Below are 19,117 nucleotides of genomic sequence, written 5' to 3'. Positions count from 1 at the left end.
TATCATATTTTTAAATCTTATTGCTCCAAAATTCAGTGGGGATGGTTTTGAAGTGCAATTCTTTCCGTTGAATTTTAAGTGGGAATGAAGTCCGATTTCCTAATGGGGCTGAAATGGCAGGGTATTTTTTCTACCCGTCGAAATTTTGGGCAAATTTTCCATTAGGGCAGGGGTCCCACCGGGTCTTTTAAAGGGAGTTTTTTGTTTCATCTTAACAAGGAAGGAAATAAAAATCTAAATCCAAGCAATGGAAGCTTTTATCATACCTGTACAGAAACTGCCGAACCTATATTGATATTTGACATTGTTTTGTGTAATCTTCTTGTAATCACCTTTACAAATCGTAAAGACTTTTATTAGCCTTCGTTGCTACCTCTTAACACCCCTGTCTCACAGCCCCGGTGGAACTTTTTCCCTCAATGGGGATAAAAACTCCTATTAAAATCCCATTGGCATTGGGGATAGAAATTCTATTGTTCCAAGGTTAAAAATCCAGTGGGTTGATGGGTTTGGAGTGCAATATTTAGACATTGAATTTCGAATGGGGATGAAATCAAAGTCAATTTCCCAGTGGGGCTGAAATTTCAGGATATTTTCCAACCGGGGACGAAATTTTTGCAAATGTGGGGCTGGCAGGGGACACAGGGGTGTCTTTTAGTCAACTTGAAATAAACATACATACATACAAATATTTACGACCTGACTTGATTTTTACTCAAAGTATACTTAGTTTTTCGATTTTTAAATCAGTCGTACCTTATACCGTATTTGGATGAAAAGACTGCAATACAAAAACACAAGATATATGATCAATTTTTATAAGAACACATAAGAACATAGCCAAAATATTAATAACAGGTTAAGAACATTTGAAGGCTTCAAAAGTTTTGGATGTTTTAATAAAAAAGGTAAACATATTTTTAATTTTGTTGTTTGCTTTTCAGCTGATACAAAAGAAATAAATGAGAAATAAAAATGTATAAATAAATTGATCATTATTGTTGATAGCGTGGAAATGACACATCAATATGAACAAAGGTAAGGCCCATGACATCTTACCAACTACTCAACAGCTATTATTGAAACTCTTCTCGAATTACACGCCTGGAAATGTTCGTCCGCCCCTCGCCCCCGCCCATGCATATAAAATGGAATGGCCCAATGATGAAGGATCCTACTCAAGACTTATTAGGGTACTTGTCTGGCTAATAATCCTACTAGAGTCCTGGTAAACTGACTAAATAATGTAAATGAGACTGGATTTTGATATGTTATCCTGCTGTGTCCAGAAATGTAGACTCCGGATATCCTAGACTCCCCAATTGCCAATTTTCCCTTCAGGTATGGTTTGAAATACTCCACCATAAGAAATATTCATAAAGGGCTTTAAATTCAATCTGTGGTTTCCCCATATGAACCTCTTCTTTTTTTCGATGTTAGGCCAGGCTTACAAATGGATGAAGCTGTTGATGCAATTAACAAAGGACAGACATGAAAATATCCTGTTGAACGCAAACAGTAATGTTCTGTCATTGACCCAGAGTTAAGTAAGTCAAAATATTGGTGTAATTTGACTTTTTTGAAAGTATCCCGGTGGGTTTTTAGAGTCCACTGGTTCACTAAGACAGGAGTGTTATAATTTTAACTGGACTTTTTACCATCCAATTATGCGCTTTTTCTTTATATCTTTATATCTTATTTTCTAAGTATCTATACTCTATAAGAATATTCACGTTGAAATTAAGATTAAGAATACCGGGTGTGTCAAAAAAAACGGGCCTAAAATTGAAATTTGACGTAGCTTTCTCTATTCACGCTAGGCTCATAATATTTCGCAAATATGACATTGAGCCTATTATAAAACTTTTCTGAAAGTCTCATTCGTATAGCTTATTTAGTTTTGAAGATATATAGAATTTGCTAAAGAGTATGCAAATCGAATTGTTTATAGATTTGACGTCAATTTTTTCCTTTTGAAAAAAAAAATATTTACAAGTTATTTTCCCTACTTTCAAGAATTGAAGAATAAACCTAACATATAATAAAATGATGAATAACTAGTCGATAATTCTTCACGAGTAAATCATTTTTATTGATGACCCATTGCACTCGTGAACAGCAGTGAGCCGTCCGACAAACTCTTTCATTGATTTTCGTAGCGGTTTCAAGTTTGTGGCACATTCTTTCCACACGGCTTTAATCTTTGCAATCATCTCATCCTCTGATTCAAATGGCCTTTTCAAACGTCCTTCGTAAACTTTTCTTTTGACCTCATTCCAAAAATAGTAATCCAAAGGATTACTATCAGGGCTTTTGGGAGGCCATTGATCCTTTGCAATAAATCTTCGAGGGATCGTCTCGTTTAAAAAATGTTGAACACGATTGCTCGTGTGAGAACTGGAGAGGAAAATCACTCTCGTCTTGAAAAACAGCCCGTTCGATCATTCTCGGGTTGCTTTTGAATTTCTGAGCAAGACCTGCAGCCCGATCAACACGTCTTTTTCTCGTTGACTCATTCATTTGAGGGGTTTTGAGTCTTTTAAATTGGCCATAGCCTTTCTCCTTGAAAATTCTGCGGACTGAGGAGTGTGAGATTTCGAGCTCGGTTGCGATGTTTCGAGGTGTTACATGCGTACCGGGCTCGTCCTCTTGCGAACAAATCATCTCCTCAACCAAATGTTCGTTTTCCTCTGTTCTCGCACTTCGTGGTCTACCAGAACCTTTTCTTCTATCCATGTTGCCATCTTCTTTAAACTTTTTGATAAGCCGTTTTACCGACGAATAGTTCCACTTCTTTTCAGGATTTTCCTTGCATATTTGATAACCGGAATAACCTTTTCCAACATAGTGTTTGATTATCGCTTTATCGTCTGCCGAAAAAACCATCTTTTTACAATCTGCAAAGTTTTAGAAGTGTTCTGCCATATTGAATTGTTGGTCGTCCTGGACTTTATGTAAACAATTGTCAACAATGCAGCGGCTTCTATTTAAATTGACACTGCAATGCTTCCAATTTTAAACAAAAACAAACTACCAAATGCACTGAGCAAGGTTTACACAGAGACGTTGATGACAAAGATAGTGCTGGGGAAATTGGCGTCAAATCTATAAACAATTCCATTTGCATACTTTTTAGTAAAATTTATATATTTTTAAAACTAAACAAGCTATACAAATGAAACTTTCAGAAAAGTTTGATATTAGATTGAAGATAATATTTGCAAAGTTTTATGAGCCTAGCATAAGTAGAAAAAGCTACGTCAAAATTTCAATTTTAGGCGCGTTTTTTTTGACACACCCGGTACTCTAAGAACAATCATAATAATCACAATAATACTTCAGTTTGTGAAGAAAAGCATGAAACTTGGCACAGACATGCACAATTGTATTCTGTCCGGAATGGGAAAACAGAGAAGCAAATAATATCTTAATGGAACTAGTTTTTGCGAGACTGAATTTTGTGGCTTTTGTGGATTTAGGCCAAACTGCAAAATTGAGTTTCCGCAAAATTTTCCAATGCGAAAAACAGGGTCGAATAATTTGAAGATCTTTCCATAGGTGCATAACTTGACATAACAAAAACGCCTACATCTCGTTAGCATGTATATTAGTTAACAAAAGTCTTACTGCGATAACTCTGGTATGGTGGCCGAGCGTTGTAATAGTGAAATTTTTGAAAAAAAAATAAAAAATAAAAAAAAATAAAAAACATATTTTGAAAAAAAAAACAACATTTTTTTGAAAAAAAAAAAAAAAGATTTTTGAAAAAAAAAAAAAATTTTTGAAAGAAAAAATAAAAAAAATTTTTTGAAAAAAAATAATTAAAAAAATTTTTTTGAAAAAAAAAAATCAAAAAAATTAAAAAAAAAAAAAATCAAATGGAGTTAAATTCATAACTCAGGTTAATTGAAAAGAGAGTCTTTGCCGGCGCCCTAGTAAACGCCCTTTACACCCTGTCAGTCGTATGCGTTCACCAGATCTACTTTGACCAGAAAGTCTGGGTTCTAAATTTAGCCGACCTCGTGCGTGGTCTCATATATAAAATACCTCAGTCTCTAGTAACGCTTCTTTCGAACATCGTCAGTCTTGGTTACTCAAAGCAGTCATGAAGATATTTGTTTTTATAAATCTCACAATTCTAACCTTGTGCTTGGCTGATCCTTCGGGTTCGAGCAGTGACACCAGCAGCTCTTCAAATTCATCATATAGTTCTTCTGATGAGGAACCACCACCACCTAAGAAGAGAGCAAGAACAATGCGGTTGGTGGACGAGGAATCGGTCTTGTCAGACAGCCAACACGAGCCACAACAAGACACAAGAACTGATGCTATAACCCATTCATCATACCAACGTTTCACTAAAGAGGCCCTACAAGACGCCTGCAAATTACGAAAAATTCAAACTTCAGGGTCACGCCCTACATTAATTCTACGGCTTGAAGCGTTTGATCGCGAGCAAACCATCTTAAATTCGAACAGACAGAGACAGCAAGAAGAGAATTTACATCGTGAAACCCCAACTGCCTCTGCCACTCGTCGTCGTTCGAGGAGAAACCGAAGAAAAACTCGTCGTACGAGAAGACACCGCAGGAGGAGAGAAAATAATAACAATAATCCTGCACAACTTCGCCGCCATTTTGTACGCAGTGCTGAGGCTCCCCCGTATACTTTCGAGGCTAATCTTAGTCTACACAATAGACAGATCCAGGCTTTTAGGCCTTACTCTTGGTCTATAGGCACTGCTATAGGCGGCCACTAGTGGCCCCCACCGGGAATTGCTTATTAATAGGTTTAAATATAATAGACAACATTCACAAAAGATGTTTATCAATAGAGATTTTAAATAAAAGAATGTTTAAAACACAGCTGATTGGCTTAGGTTTCGAAACTCTCTATTGTTTCATTAAAACCTTAGTGCGCATGCGATTTATCTGGAGAATTTCAATATTCAAAACAAGAGCAGTGCTCATAGCCCGAAGAGTAGGAGTTTTACGCTCGAAACGAAGGAAGATATGACGTAGCCTAGGCTAATCTACACCCTCCACCGTTTTCAAACCGTCAAAACATTGCCATTCCTGGAATTCCACAGCAGCATAAAATTCAGAAGGGTGAGTTTGTTAACTTTAATTTGCTTCTTCCCCAGCCAGCTTCTGCCTCTAATTCAACTCAGTCATTTACCCTTTCTGTTTCGGAGGATGATCCTGGGAGCCTTTCTATTTCTGGTACTGGGGACTCAAATCATAGACTGTCAAAAGGTAAAGTTAAAGTTTCAAACCCACAATGGTGGTTTCTTGCTTGGTCGTTGTTCTTTGGTGCTATGATGGTGTTTCATGAACACTTAGCCCCCTTACTGATTAGATACCAGGAAAGGATTTGCAGATTTTTCACGACGTATCCCTTTCAATGTGTGGCTGATTATGACGTCCAATTCAGAAGGAAGTTGGCTGTAAACCCAACCGAAACTTCTGGGACAGAATCGACCTGGACATTTTTTCTTCAACTTTGAGGCTCAGGTTGGTAGCTTTTCCTCCAGCCAAGCTGGTTCGTTTCCTGATGTGACTTGCTACAAATGTAAGAAAAAAGGTCATTATGCAACTAGGTGTCCTAACCCTTTGTCCTCACAGGAGCCAAACTACTAGTACTTTCACGCAGTCTCGACCACCTAGACCTCCCATTTCTGGTGCTAATGCACAAAATCCCTTTCAAGGAAGTGCCCATGATGCATCGACTGAGGCATGCCCCTATTTTAACTCTAGCTTCTGCAGGAGAGGCGCCACGTGTCGTTATGCCCATAAATGCTCCTACTGTGGAAGGCCAGGTCACCCAGCACACAGCTGCAGAGCATCCAGGCCCTCTGGATAGTGTACCCGCAGGATTGTTTTCCCTTACCTCCTTCTGCTATTTGCAGGATTAATTTACGATTGTTTCTTGTTTTTCTTGAGGGTCATCCTGACCCCTACATTGTTGATTTTCTTAAGTCTGGTTTCACAGATGGTTTTCGTGTTGGTTTTATTACAAAAATGACACCAGGAAGGAAAAGACCACTTTCTTCGTTCAATGATGTTTCTGAGGACATTTCTACAGCCATTCTCAAAGAGATGAACAGGGGACACACAAAAGGTCCCTTCACTATACCTCCTTTTAAAAATTTCCATCTTTCTCCTTTGGGTGGTGTGCCGAAGCCTGATGGTTCGATCAGAGTTATCCTTGATCTCAGCAGCCCAAGAGGGTCATCAGTCAATGATGGTATCTCTAGGGAAGCTTTTTCTGTAAAATATTCTAAGTTTGATGATGCGGTCGATTTAGCTGCTACACCTACAGGTTGTTCATGGGAAAAAGGGATATTAGGCACGCTTTCCGGCTCTGCCCAATTCATCCGGAAGACTGGCCTTTAATGGTTTACTGGTGGAAAGGCAAGTATTACGTAGACATTGTGTTGCCTTTTGGTTTGCGCTCTTCCCCATACATTTTCAACACATTTGCTGACTCCTTGGAGTGGATTTGCAAAGTTAAAGGAGGAATTAAAGACATGTTACACTACCTGGATGATTATTTCTTCACTGGTTCATCTGTAGATATTTGTACACAGGCAATGAACCAATTTGACAGGATTTGTAACAGTTTGAACATTCCCCTAGCAGAGGACAAAAAGAAGGCCCTTGTCAGACAATAACATTTTTAGGCATAGAAATAGATACTCTGAACAGGTGTTGTCGATTACCAGACAAAAAGTTAAAAGATTTGTTAGGTAAGTTACAAGGCTGGAATAACGCTTCTCAGACTTCAAAGCGAGAGTTGCTCTCGTTGATGGTTCTTTGTCTTTTGCAGCCAAGGTCATTAAGCCAGGTCGCACTTTTATGAGGCGGTTGATTGACCTCTCCACATCGGTGACAGAGCTTAGTTGACATAGTGGAAATTTCCGAACCTGCTCTTGAAGACATCAAGTGGTGGAGTGATTTTGCTCCGAGATGGAACGGGACCGCTTTTTTCCAGGATCCTGTAGTAACATCAGAACACTTAGATTTCTTCACAGATGCGTCTGGTTTCGGGATAGGTGCTGTCTTGGGTCCTAAATGGTTTTCTGTTGCCTTACCAGCTTCTGCACAAGGAACTCCTATTCATATCTTAGAGTTTGTTGCAGTTGCCATGGCTGTAATTACTTGGGCGGATAACCTGGTTAATAAGCAGGTCACTATTTCTACAGATAATTTAGACATTGTTCTCGTTTGGCGTTCAGGTTCCTGTAAGACAAACTTTGATGAAACTAGTTCGACACCTTTTTCTTTTCATTGCAAGGATAAACATCAATATTCTTTTGGTACACCTGCCAGGCAAAGATAATGTTTTTGCTGACTTACTTTCTCGCCTGCAGGTTGGCCGGTTCTTGAGTCTAGCCGAGTCCGCCAGTCCAGAACCTTCCAGGATCCCGGAGGAAGCATGGGAGATCTTAGACTTGCTCGAGACCGTTTACTAGCTGAAGGTATCTCTCGAAACTCTTTGCGCACATATCAATCAGGCTTCAATCGCTTTCAAAGATTTTGCTTCATGTATCGCTTTGTGTGGTTTGCCGCCACCAAGAATTACATCTAGAACTATTTGTCACTTCTCTTGCGAGACAAGGCCTACAGTACAATACAATAAAAGTATATCTCTATGGAATTCAGTTTTGCGCACTCCAACAAGGCGTCGAAGTTAGAATTGCTTCCATGCGAAGACTCTACTATGTCTGTAGAGGGATAAGGCGCACTCAAGTGGCTAGAAGAAGGACTAGAAATCCTATCACACCTGCACACCTTCGACAAATGTTATCTTTTATCTCTAGCAGTCAACTTTCTGCCTACGACCAAGCACTTTGGAAATGTCTAGTGCTTACAGCTTTTTTTGGTCTTCTTCGAGTTTCAGAGTATACCTCAGCTAGTTCAAGGTCATTTGATCCGTTAACAAACCTTTGTGTGTCAGATGTTTCCTTACAAGGACCTAGTGTACTTATCAGAATAAAAGCAAGCAAGACAGACCCTTTTCGTGTAGGAACCAGCATCACTCTGTGGGAAGGTTGTGCCCCCCCTCTGTCCTGTTAATGCCATATCTTCTTTTTACTTTTTCCGGATTACACGTCCACCTGGACCGTTCTTCGTTTTGGAATCAGGCGAATACATTACTAGAAGTCATGTCACCAGATTTTTAAATTCTTCACTGCGTGATGTCAACATCAGCACACATAGTTTTCGCATCGGGGGAGCCTCAGCCGCATCATCAGCTGGTATTCCTGACTCGGTTATACAATTGATGGGACGATGGAGAAGCAACTGTTTTGTGTCGTACATACATCTCAACAACACCACTCGAAGAAACTGGTCGAGAGAAATTGGACAAGTACGCGAACTAAGGAGTGTTTGGAATGATAAAAATTAAGACTTTCAAGAAAGTTAATTGCTTGACGACGTGAACAATAAAAATGGATACCTGGACACTAATTGCTCAAATGAATTTGGTATACTTTATAGTTCTTAAAAAATCTAGTATTATTTTGATACCCAGGTCTTAGTTTGGGGAGTTTGGGGGTTGGCTTCGCTACGCTACGCTTCTATTGAAAATTTTGAATCTTCTTCATGCCAGTGATGATGTAATCAATAAGATTATTTCCACCCGGTAACCAATCCGGTTGATATATTTCCCCCCGGTAACCAATCCGGTTGATATATTTCCACCCGGTAACCAATCCGGTCGATATGATATTATGATATGAGATTATTTCCACCCGGTAACCAATCCGGTGAATCCGTTATGCGGTGTTATTTGAGATTTGCACCCGGTAACCAATCCGGTGAAATGATATGAGATTATTTCCAACCGGTAACCAATCCGGTGATATGATATTATGATATATGAGATTATTTCCACCCGGTAACCAATCCGGTGATATGATATTATGATATGAGATTATTTCCACCCGGTAACCAATCCGGTGAATGTCATTGCTGATTCCTGGCATCTATAGTGTTACTTATATGATTTTAGAAAAGCGTAAGCGGAGCCTTCCCCTATAATTCCCCAAAAAATAATTATCTTCAAATTGAAATTATTCACTTCTCAGTTCCTTCTCGATGCATCAATTAAATGGAGTTATTCATAACTCAGGTTAATTGAAAAGAAAGTCTTTGAAGGCGCCCTAGTAAATGCCCGTTACACCCTGTCAGTCATATGCGTTCACCAGATCTACTTTGACCAGAAAGTCTGGGTTCTAAATTTAGCCGACCTCGTGCGTGGTCTCATATATAAAATACCTCAGTCTCTAGTAACGCTTCTTTCGAACATCGTCAGTCTTGGTTCCCGCCCTCCCACACCTTTCCTTCATAACTTTACTATTTGCTAATATTGAAAATAAAATGGATGCAAGTTCCTGTTTGTTAGTCATTTCATTTATATTTGCATATTTTGAGTTTCATATAAACGTGGAGTTAATTTAGTTGATTTAATTTATAGTATATATGGTTTTCTATGTAAGTAGTAATTTAGGGGTTGGCTTCGCTACGCTACGCTTCTATTGAAAATTTTGAATCTTCTTCATGCCAGTGATGATGTAATCAATAAGATTATTTCCACCTGGTAACCAATCCGGTTGATATATTTCCACCCGGTAATCAATCCGGTTGATATATTTCCACCTGGTAACCAATCCGGTCGATATGATATGATATTATGATATGAGATTATTTCCACCCGGTAACCAATCCGGTGAATCCTTTTATGCAATGTTATTTGAGATTTCCACCCGGTAACCAATCCGGTGAAATGATATGAGATTATTTCCACCCGGTAACCAATCCGGTGAATGTCATTGCTGATTCCTGGCATCTATAGTGTTACTTATATGATTTTAGAAAAGCGTAAGCGGAGCCTTCCCCTATAATTCCCCAAAAAATAATTATCTTCAAATTGAAATTATTCACTTCTCAGTTCCTTCTTGATACATCAATTAACAAAAAAAAATTTTATTTTTATTTTCTTTTTACCGTGGCTGATCTGGTATTTCGAAGTTTTTAGTTATTTTGCTTTTAGCGGCCGCCTTTTAAGAGGCGGTATAATTATGAGTATATATTATGAGTGATAGGGTTCAACACGATCATTTGATTTCAAACCACGTACATTTTGGGATATCATTTGCACAACATTTGTTTTCGCTTTTTGTATTCGATGAATTGGCACAGGCGTTCGCGACACGCCTGTGTCAGGAGCTTGTTGGTTCGCCATTGCCATTGCGGAAGAACTGGGGCTCTTGCTGACAAATGACCTCTATAGACAAACCACTCCAGAATACATCACACCATCATCTTGATCTTTGTGGGTGTGGTGGTACCGCTCTTAGTGCGTCGGATTCCCACCACACCCTTTCTATTAGTTATCTGGAATAACAATTGCCGAAGCCTTAGACTCAAATTTGGAGTAATTGGTGTTTCTTTATAATTGTTCGATACAATAATTGCAAGCAATTCAAAGAGCTCCGTTCGTTTTTTTTCTATCATGAAAGATGAAAAAATTTTAGGGAGTGGAGTGTTATGACGAACTACAGCACGTATTCCTTGACCATGCGACTCTCGGGTCTGTGATTTCAGGCTTGATTGTTCGTGACTGGCAAGCGATAAAGAGGCGAGAGAAAAGTTAAGCTTTGAATTCTTTCTTTGGATTTGGTTGACATGGACAGATTGGACTGCTTGAAAATGATTAAATTGTTCTTTGGAATCACGTCATACAGGGACTTCTTCTCATTTTGGAGTCGATCTTTGATGAAGGTTTGAAATTGATCTTTACCAGTCTTCTCAGTCTTCTTTGCTTGGTTTGTAGCCTCTTACGGTAGAACAGTTTTGGATGACATTTGGACGAGGTTTGTTTCCTTTTCTATAAACGGATTACCTATTTCTTCAACGGCGACTATAAGTGAATTGACATCCGAAGCTGTTTCTCGAATGCTGGAGTATCTTCATGATGTTTTAAATCAGTTTTATCTTCGTCTAACGCGATACGATCACTTCTGCATATCTCAGCGATGATAGGGTTGCAGACTGACCATCTAAGTAGGGCTTCGGGGTTGTCAAGCAAACCAACTGCGCCTCCACGAATTTTGACAAGTAGTCTACTACGTTTGATGATGAAGTATCCCTTTTCGAATTTGCTTCGCGTGGAGGTGTCAAGTTTTTCCAAATCACTAATGAAGATTGGAAGCCAACGGACATAATGCGTATGATCCATTGAAAACATCCATTGACATATACGTTTCACAGCTTTTAGGAATGCAGTGAAGTCCGCATCACGTAGGCTCTTGACAACATCGAAAAACAGAACTTGCATCTCGATCAGGCCAAACCAAAAACGAGCGTTAGCATTTTCTGACGAGAAAGATGCTTTCCAACTTTCAAAATCAGAAGTTTTAGTTTGTTGATCAAATGCGTTTCTTGCATTTAGATCCGGATAGGAAACTTTCGATACGACCTGTTGTGGGCACGTTTACCTTTTTCAGTGCTTCTACCCACCCTAAAGCTTCAATTTAGTTGAGCCCTGTATTGACTAAACAATATCGAAAGAAACATTTTATAACAGTTCTGAGCTTGCAATGACTGAATCTTAGCCAAATTGACGTTTAGTAGTAAAAGCAGGGGATATAAACCTGATATAATTTATATAAATAAATAAATATAAGCATATTTTACTGGTCTTTATTAGCCTCCGTCTCGGAAGAGGACTGGGCCCGAATTTGCGGACGTTTTCACAGTTTCACTTTCGTTTTCGGCTATACGACAGCGTTTTCAGGCAGAAAGCAGAGGAAATCTGTGAAATTATGGCAGGGAATGCTAACCTATTTTTCCAGTGTTTCTCAAGATTGGATCAAGATTATTGTTCTAGGAAGTTCATAAAGGCCTAATAGTTTCCGATTAGTATGATTTCATCAGAAAAAAACATTTACACCAAAGCTCCTTATTGATATGTGAAATCTACCAAAAATAGCAATGTCCTCCATCAGAACAACTTTAACATAAGGGACAAGGACAGTCAAGAAGTCTATTTTGTTGAAAATTTGCACAAAATACTTAGAGAAAATGGTACTATGGAAGCCCATTCTATACTCCTAAATGATAGTTGAAAGATCAGCAGTTGAGAGCAGAGAGGGTTGATTAAAATAGAAATCAAAGCCCACAATAAAGTATACATATATATTTGTCCAGAAAGAACTGGCATGTTGTTTGCTTTGTTTTGGTATTTAAAAATATGTACTTATCAGTCCTAAAAAAATACAAATTTGAATATAATGAGGGCAATGAGTCTGGTTAAATGTTACTATATTTACAAGAAAGGATTACTGAAAAAATACTACTGTAGATGAACTAAACTCAAAAACTAAAATTTTACCATAAATTTACACTACGACAATTTAAAAATCTATCTTTAATAGCAACAAAGAAAAAAACATGGCTCAAAGTTTTAAAAACAGAGCTAGTCAGAGCTTCAATTCAGTAGGTATAGAGCTTTCAAAATTTGAAAACAGACACTGCATTGGTTTACAAGACTAGAGAAAGATGTCAACCATCCACACGGTTTTTTCGATTCATGAAAAAAATAAAGTATTTATCAAAAAAAGGTTCTCTTTTTTTTGGTAATCAATTCCAACAAACAACAATCGATATAACAGTTACAGTTTTTTGAAAACCATCCCACAGTGTAAACATTATCAACCAACTAAACCCACACCGCCAAAATTGTAAAAATAAGTCAATATAATTTCTTTCAACAATTTCTCGTAAAATGTTTTTTTCCAACATTCTGATACCAATCATGGCTGGAGGCATCATGTGTAGTGACTGTGTGGCATTTCATTGCTTTTAATGATCATGATACCAAACACCAACCAAACAAAACTGACGCCAAGCCAGATCTGTCGATTAAAAATTTCCATGAATGATGAAAATTATAATTGAAACTTATCTCGTAAAATGCTTTTTTCAACATTCTGGAGGTGTTCAAAGTTAGAGGTATCATATGTAGAGCCAAGCAATACATGAAAAGTCATTTGCTATCCCATTTGCCATGAGATATATGAGTCAACAAATCAAACAAAAACCAACAAATCATGTCTCTTCACTTTCATGTCACATCGTGTTTATATGGGGTATCAGAAAGCCAATCTACAAGAAGAGCCATCTTCCTTTATTATGGAGTGTTCCAAAACTATTGGTAGGTTGTTTGGAAGTAAAGAAACCCATACAGTTTGTTTTATTTTGAAGATTTAACTTGAAAACAAACTGCATCTTTCCAGCAGAAACTCATGTTTCAACCTGCTACATAACATTGGTCAGTCGGGTCTGCTACTAATATGTAATAGTTTTATTATAGCCGAGCTTGAGAATCCGTACGCAGAACTTGTAACATGTATTATATGTATAATCATGTCAGTCGACTTGAATCATGATACATTACTCACATTTCACTGGATGCATTTTCGCTGTGAAATTATCCGCAAAATTTTCTGACCGCGTTCTGAGACGGAGGCTAATATAAAAAAATTGTACCTGGTGAAAATTTACCTCAAATTTTCCGACCCGGCGAATTTATTCAGTCAAAAAATCTGCCCCCGTGAAATCCTGTTATTTTCTTAGCCACCCCGGTGAGCTTTTAAACTCTACCGGGTTACTGAGACAGGGGTGTAACAAACACTTTTTGAGGAAAAGCAATGTCTTCTAATCTGTTCTGTTCTACAGCAATGCAAGCAATGCAAGTAAAGACGCATTTAAAAGCATCCTCTTTCGTCTTCTAGACGTCTATCAGTTTTGTACCCTAAATTTTTGTGATTTTAGCCATGTTGCAAAACAAACTCAATAGCTTTTATTGGCTTTATTTTCACGAAAAACTCTTAGAAAAAAAGTTGTTCATGATGAAATTTCCTTTCCAACGGTATATAATACTTTTTTTTTGAAAATTTTTGATGACGTCACAAGTCAACTTCAGAAGCTTCTAACTTTCATTGGCTTGAATTTTCGAAAAAACTGTAAACAAAAAAGTTGTTCAGAATTGAATTTCCTTTCCAACAGTATATTATAATTGATGGTTTAGACATCTTCAAAAAGTTTTCATGACGTCAGCAAAAAATTGCTGACGTCAGCAGTCACGTGGTTTTCAGACATGTCTCTGTCAATTATTTTGTTCAGAATACAATTGTGCATGTCGATGCCAAGTTTCATGCTTTTTTCACAAAATGAAGTATTGTTATGATATTTTGGTCTAACAGACTAAACTATACGCGTTAAGTTAAATGTTTTGTTTGATCCTAATCTAAAAATACTATTGAGAACATTTGCATGATTTTTAGCAAAATCTTCAGAATACTCATGATGGAATGGCGTACTTACAACCAATCAGAGTTGTTCTAAAAGTGACGTAATGTCTGGGGACATAAAGAAAATTTATTGCCTTGGTCCTTTTCACGATCCTACCCAGTACATCTGGAAAATGTATATAAGAACGTATCACTCCTTATTAAGATACCTTTTTGGTGGTCTCGATACATTTAAGTTATAAAACCCTACTACATAATCATTACACAGAACCCTTTTAATGAAGGTTTCAAGGTCGGTGAGGGAGCTGATTTAGACCCTGATTTGAATCTTATTTTGTTACGACGCCACGCCCTTTAGCGTATCTAGCTAGAGTGGCTTTGGTAGGCTGTCCGCCCATAATATGCGCCCGTCGTATTTGCTCCTTTCGGTAGAATCTATCAATCTGATGCGCACATTTTGTACAGTCTGCAGATATATTTTTCATTTTTTCTTTTTAAGATATCTGGTCTGTAATTTTAACAAAGCTTTTCCTTCAGCTCTACGGTCGAAGCTCAAAAATACAAATATGAACAAAAAGTGAAAGAAAACAACCCGGGGAAAGGTCAGACAAATTGACCGCGGGTATGTGCGGTGGTAACTCTTGCCTCCCGAATAGACGGGGGGGGTCCGAATAAGCAGGGGGGTAGGACAATTTTCAAAATTCTAATAAGCGGGGGGATGGAATAAGAGGGGGGGTAATTTAAAGACATAATTTTGTTTAACTGATATCAATTTCAACAACAAAAAAGGAACTTTAACAAATGAACACGTAAAATAAGAACCAATACTAACAAAAAGGAAAATTTTAACAAGTTTAAGGTCTATCTACACTGTAATAAAATATTTAATTATTATTCGAATTTAATTAGCAGGGGGGTCTTAATAAGAGCGGGGGGATGGATTTTTTTTCTCTTAACAATTAGCAGGGGGGACGTCTATTCAGGAGACAAGAGTAAGGGTACGTTTTTCAAAATATCAGAAATGCACTGTAAGAGTGGACTTTTGATAAATGTACTGTAAGGGTGAAAATTCCAGCAAATCTGGAAAAAATAGCTATATTCTCTTGACTCTAAATCTTGACTTTTTTTGCTCTAGAAGAGTTTAAAATTTGAAAAAAATGCACTGTAAGGGTATGAATTGGACCGATTTTCTTCTGCACTGTAAGGGTGCAGATTTTTTCGCCGCTCATACCGTCAGTTGGTAAACCCACTCCCCCCCCCGCGGGAAAACAACCAAAAGCACTCCAACCTCTTCAAATGAATTGAAGTACCTGAAAAAGATATACACAAAGGCCACGCAGTATCGAAAAGTGAAATGCCAAAGCTTAAGGTGAGTTATTTGTTTGTTTTACCATCTTAGAAAGGTACAACAACACTCCCTTTTGAGTTTGTAGAATCCCTTTTGAATTTGTAGAATCATAAAGAAGTAATGTTAGAAATATTCGATATAACTCTCAAATTTATTGTATATACGTAACTTGAAATAATCTGCAACATATCTGTAAAACTGACGTGACAAAACAATTATATGGAGCCACAGTGAGCAAAGAACACCCACGCCAGTGTGGTAAAAAATCATACCTCATGAAGTCCAATTCAAGCATGAAAATGAAGTTTATGAAGCAAAATTTTGTTGGTGCACACAGAAGATGTACCAGGGCACTTAAATTCAATAAATCTAATTTTAATTTCCAAATTCGTTCATCTGTTTGGAGGAGAGTAGAATAGATTGAGACATTTTTCAATTAAGTTTGGCGTTGACATATTTGGCTAACCCATAATCAGTTTTGGGGAAAATTTAGTCCCCTGCTAGTGATAAACTAACATAAACTAGAAATACGGTTGCCGGCAACCAATATCTGTAGGGCGGGAGGGAGGTAAAAAATTTCTGAGACTTGAACACCGCCATCTTAAACCTTGTTTGTGCTTTGAGAGTATAGCCAACATCGCACGGAACCAAGTGAGAAGTAAGGCTACTTGCAGGCGGGGCGTCCCGGTAGTACCGCAGGCGGAATAAGTGATTTAGACGATTTAACGCCTACTTCTTTTTCGAAATTCAAATATATTTTCCAATCTATGATTTGGTGTCAACACTTTACTTTCCCGTCTGGATTGGCAAGAGAAGACATAAATTTAATCAACATAAAAGGGGTTGCGGAACGACCGTTCCGTTTTCGCAAAGCGAAGAAATTTCGACACTAACAAATTATTTTTATAAGTTAAACTTTTATTGATAATGTTTTCTAACTCAACTCTTTCTTTTTTATAAGAATTTTATAAGAACAATACGAGGCTCAAAAATTAGATACGCCGGGTTTTGAGCAATTCAAAAACAATTTCAGGCTCAAAGTGCAAAAAAGGACAGCCAAACCTTTAAAAAAATTTACTGGTTCTTATAAAAAATAGTGCAAGTGACAAAAAAGAACACACATGTTTCTTGTGCAATGGCTGAATGACCAACAACAAAGATATTACATTAGGCTTTAGGCTGGTAGTTTATCTGAATAAATTGAAAGACTTTTATCCCATCTTTTTGTGAGTTTTTGAAACAATTACTTAGCTCTCTATAAAACTTTTACAAAGACAAATTTATCAACAATTCAAAAATTATTATACATTTCCCTTCAAAATTTAAAAGAAAATAGTGCGTAGTTTGAAATATTATCTTGAGCTTTTCAGCCATTAGAACCTAGTATACTGTACAATCTCTCAAAATGTGCTACCTCTTTATGATATCATTCACTTCAAATGTAGTATTAATTTTCCGAAAAGAAATCAGCAGCCTAGCAATAATTTCCAGTAACATAAATCAAGACTAGTGAGATTTTTTGCGCGATGAAATATTGTCTTTTTGTGAGTCTATTTTTGCGATATTGTGTGTTCGGCAAAAAGATGTTCCTAATGTTTCATTTATAAAATCAATCCAAACCAGTCCAAACTAATTTTTTCAAAAACCTTGCCTTTTAATAAAATTAAAAAACTTCTATAATTCATATAAGTATATCTAAGTAATGCAATTACTATTTATATTTATTAGGCGGTAATAATAACAAGCGTTACCTACAATCTCACGTCAAAGAGTTTATGAAAATATAATAAGTTGATTCGCCAGTAAAAAACACTTTTTTGTGAAAGATATCTTGTTTGAAAATATCTTCGAGCTAGCATCAAAAGTAACATATAGGTACTTTTATCATTTAAGTTGTCTTTTGGGCTAAAGTCATCAATCATCCTTTTGTTATCACTTTATCGTACAAATATAAATCGGCATTATTCTAATTGATGATGATCAAGCTCCAATGTTAAACAAAAATCTCTCGAGAGTCAGCAGCAAGCGATAATGGAGGAATCAACAATCAATCAAGCCAAATCAAAATGATTCCATTATTGAATAAATATTGAATAAATCTTCAATGACGAAAATAGCAACTAGTAATTATCATTTTGATTCTGCTTTCCAGTACAGTCTTCTCTTTTGTCTCGTAAACATTGCACAGAATATAACATGGAACTGGCACAATTTATTATATTCAGCAGGATAGGACCATTTTATTATTCTCCATCAATCACAATCTGTTCATACAGTCATAATGCTATGTATATTTTGGTTTTATGCTGCTTCTTTGTTGTGCACGTGCACCCACCAAAACTCTGTTCTGAAACACCCATCACATCAATCAAGCTCCTTCACCTGAACCCTGAAGACAGAAGAGATGAAAATAATTATAGTTAGAGTAAAATGAAATAAACACACGACCCATATGAATAAAAATAAGCCTGTGGAAAGAAAACATGGCCATATGATATCCATGAAACACATGGCCGAGAAAAAAACATTTTGTTTTGTGAGATGAAATCCAATTTAATACAAAAAAGTCAACACAACGAAAAAGTACTAATGTAACATTCCAAAGGTAGTTGAAACTATAAAGGTGAAAAAAAATGAAGATTTACCTTTCAATGGGCCATAATCAGTCCAAAAGTTAATGCATGTACCTCAAAAACCGAAGAGATTCGTTGGTTTTCAGGGCCATCTTTGTTGTTTTGAAAATGAAACGCAGAAAAAAAGACTGGGCCCAGACATCTGGAAGAAGCGGGAAAAAAGCAAAGAAGATAAAGCTTTGACACTCTTACTATTAATTGTACAAAAGTTGCAATTTTAATCAAAAGTCTTACTTTATAATACTTTTGATATCAATCATATTCTATTGCAATAAATATTTTTACAAAACAGATACTTTTAATAGTGCTACAGAAAATTGATCCCATCCAACACGAAGCAAAGTCGATATGTCACCCTACGATTTTTTTTGAAATTTTCGTACATATAACATATACAATTTTTTTACGCCACACGCCCAGATCTAGAGAAAGGATGCTACACTCCCTATTCGGGCGCTTCGCGCCCTCAAAACGGTCGTTCCGCAATAATGTGTTTACGTTTCTTTCAGATCCTTGTGCAGATGAAAAGTTTGAGAAGACAAACGACTAGAATGAAGATTCTCGCAATCGTATTGATATTATCTCAAGTTCAGGACAACATTTTCATTTGAGGTATAATTCAATTCTCAATCTTATTATTTATTTTCTTTTTCTGAGTAATAATGTTATCAGATCATCACATCTTTTGAAACGGTCGACACTTTACTTTAACGCCAGTGCCTTTTATACCGGCTTCTAAATCCGCTCCTGCAAAATTTTGAGCTTAAACCAATTTGAAGGCCGTTAATAACACCAAAACCCCTAACAGTCGGT

The 19,117-nt window shown here is 37.1% G+C and overlaps 1 long non-coding RNA gene across 1 annotated transcript; it reads left to right on the top strand.

Moving 5' to 3' along the window:
* Positions 1–948: 948 nt before the first annotated feature.
* On the top strand, positions 949–18,910 carry LOC136813659 (uncharacterized). Its single transcript, XR_010847518.1, has 3 exons — positions 949–1,038; positions 1,441–1,547; positions 18,814–18,910. It is a non-coding gene; the product is annotated as an uncharacterized lncRNA (long non-coding RNA).
* Positions 18,911–19,117: the final 207 nt, after the last annotated feature.

This window comes from Clytia hemisphaerica, unplaced genomic scaffold, assembly GCF_902728285.1.
Source record: "Clytia hemisphaerica strain Z4C2 unplaced genomic scaffold, Clytia hemisphaerica genome assembly, whole genome shotgun sequence".
Taxonomy (NCBI): domain Eukaryota; kingdom Metazoa; phylum Cnidaria; class Hydrozoa; order Leptothecata; family Clytiidae; genus Clytia; species Clytia hemisphaerica.
This window is presented reverse-complemented; position numbering and strand designations above follow the sequence as displayed.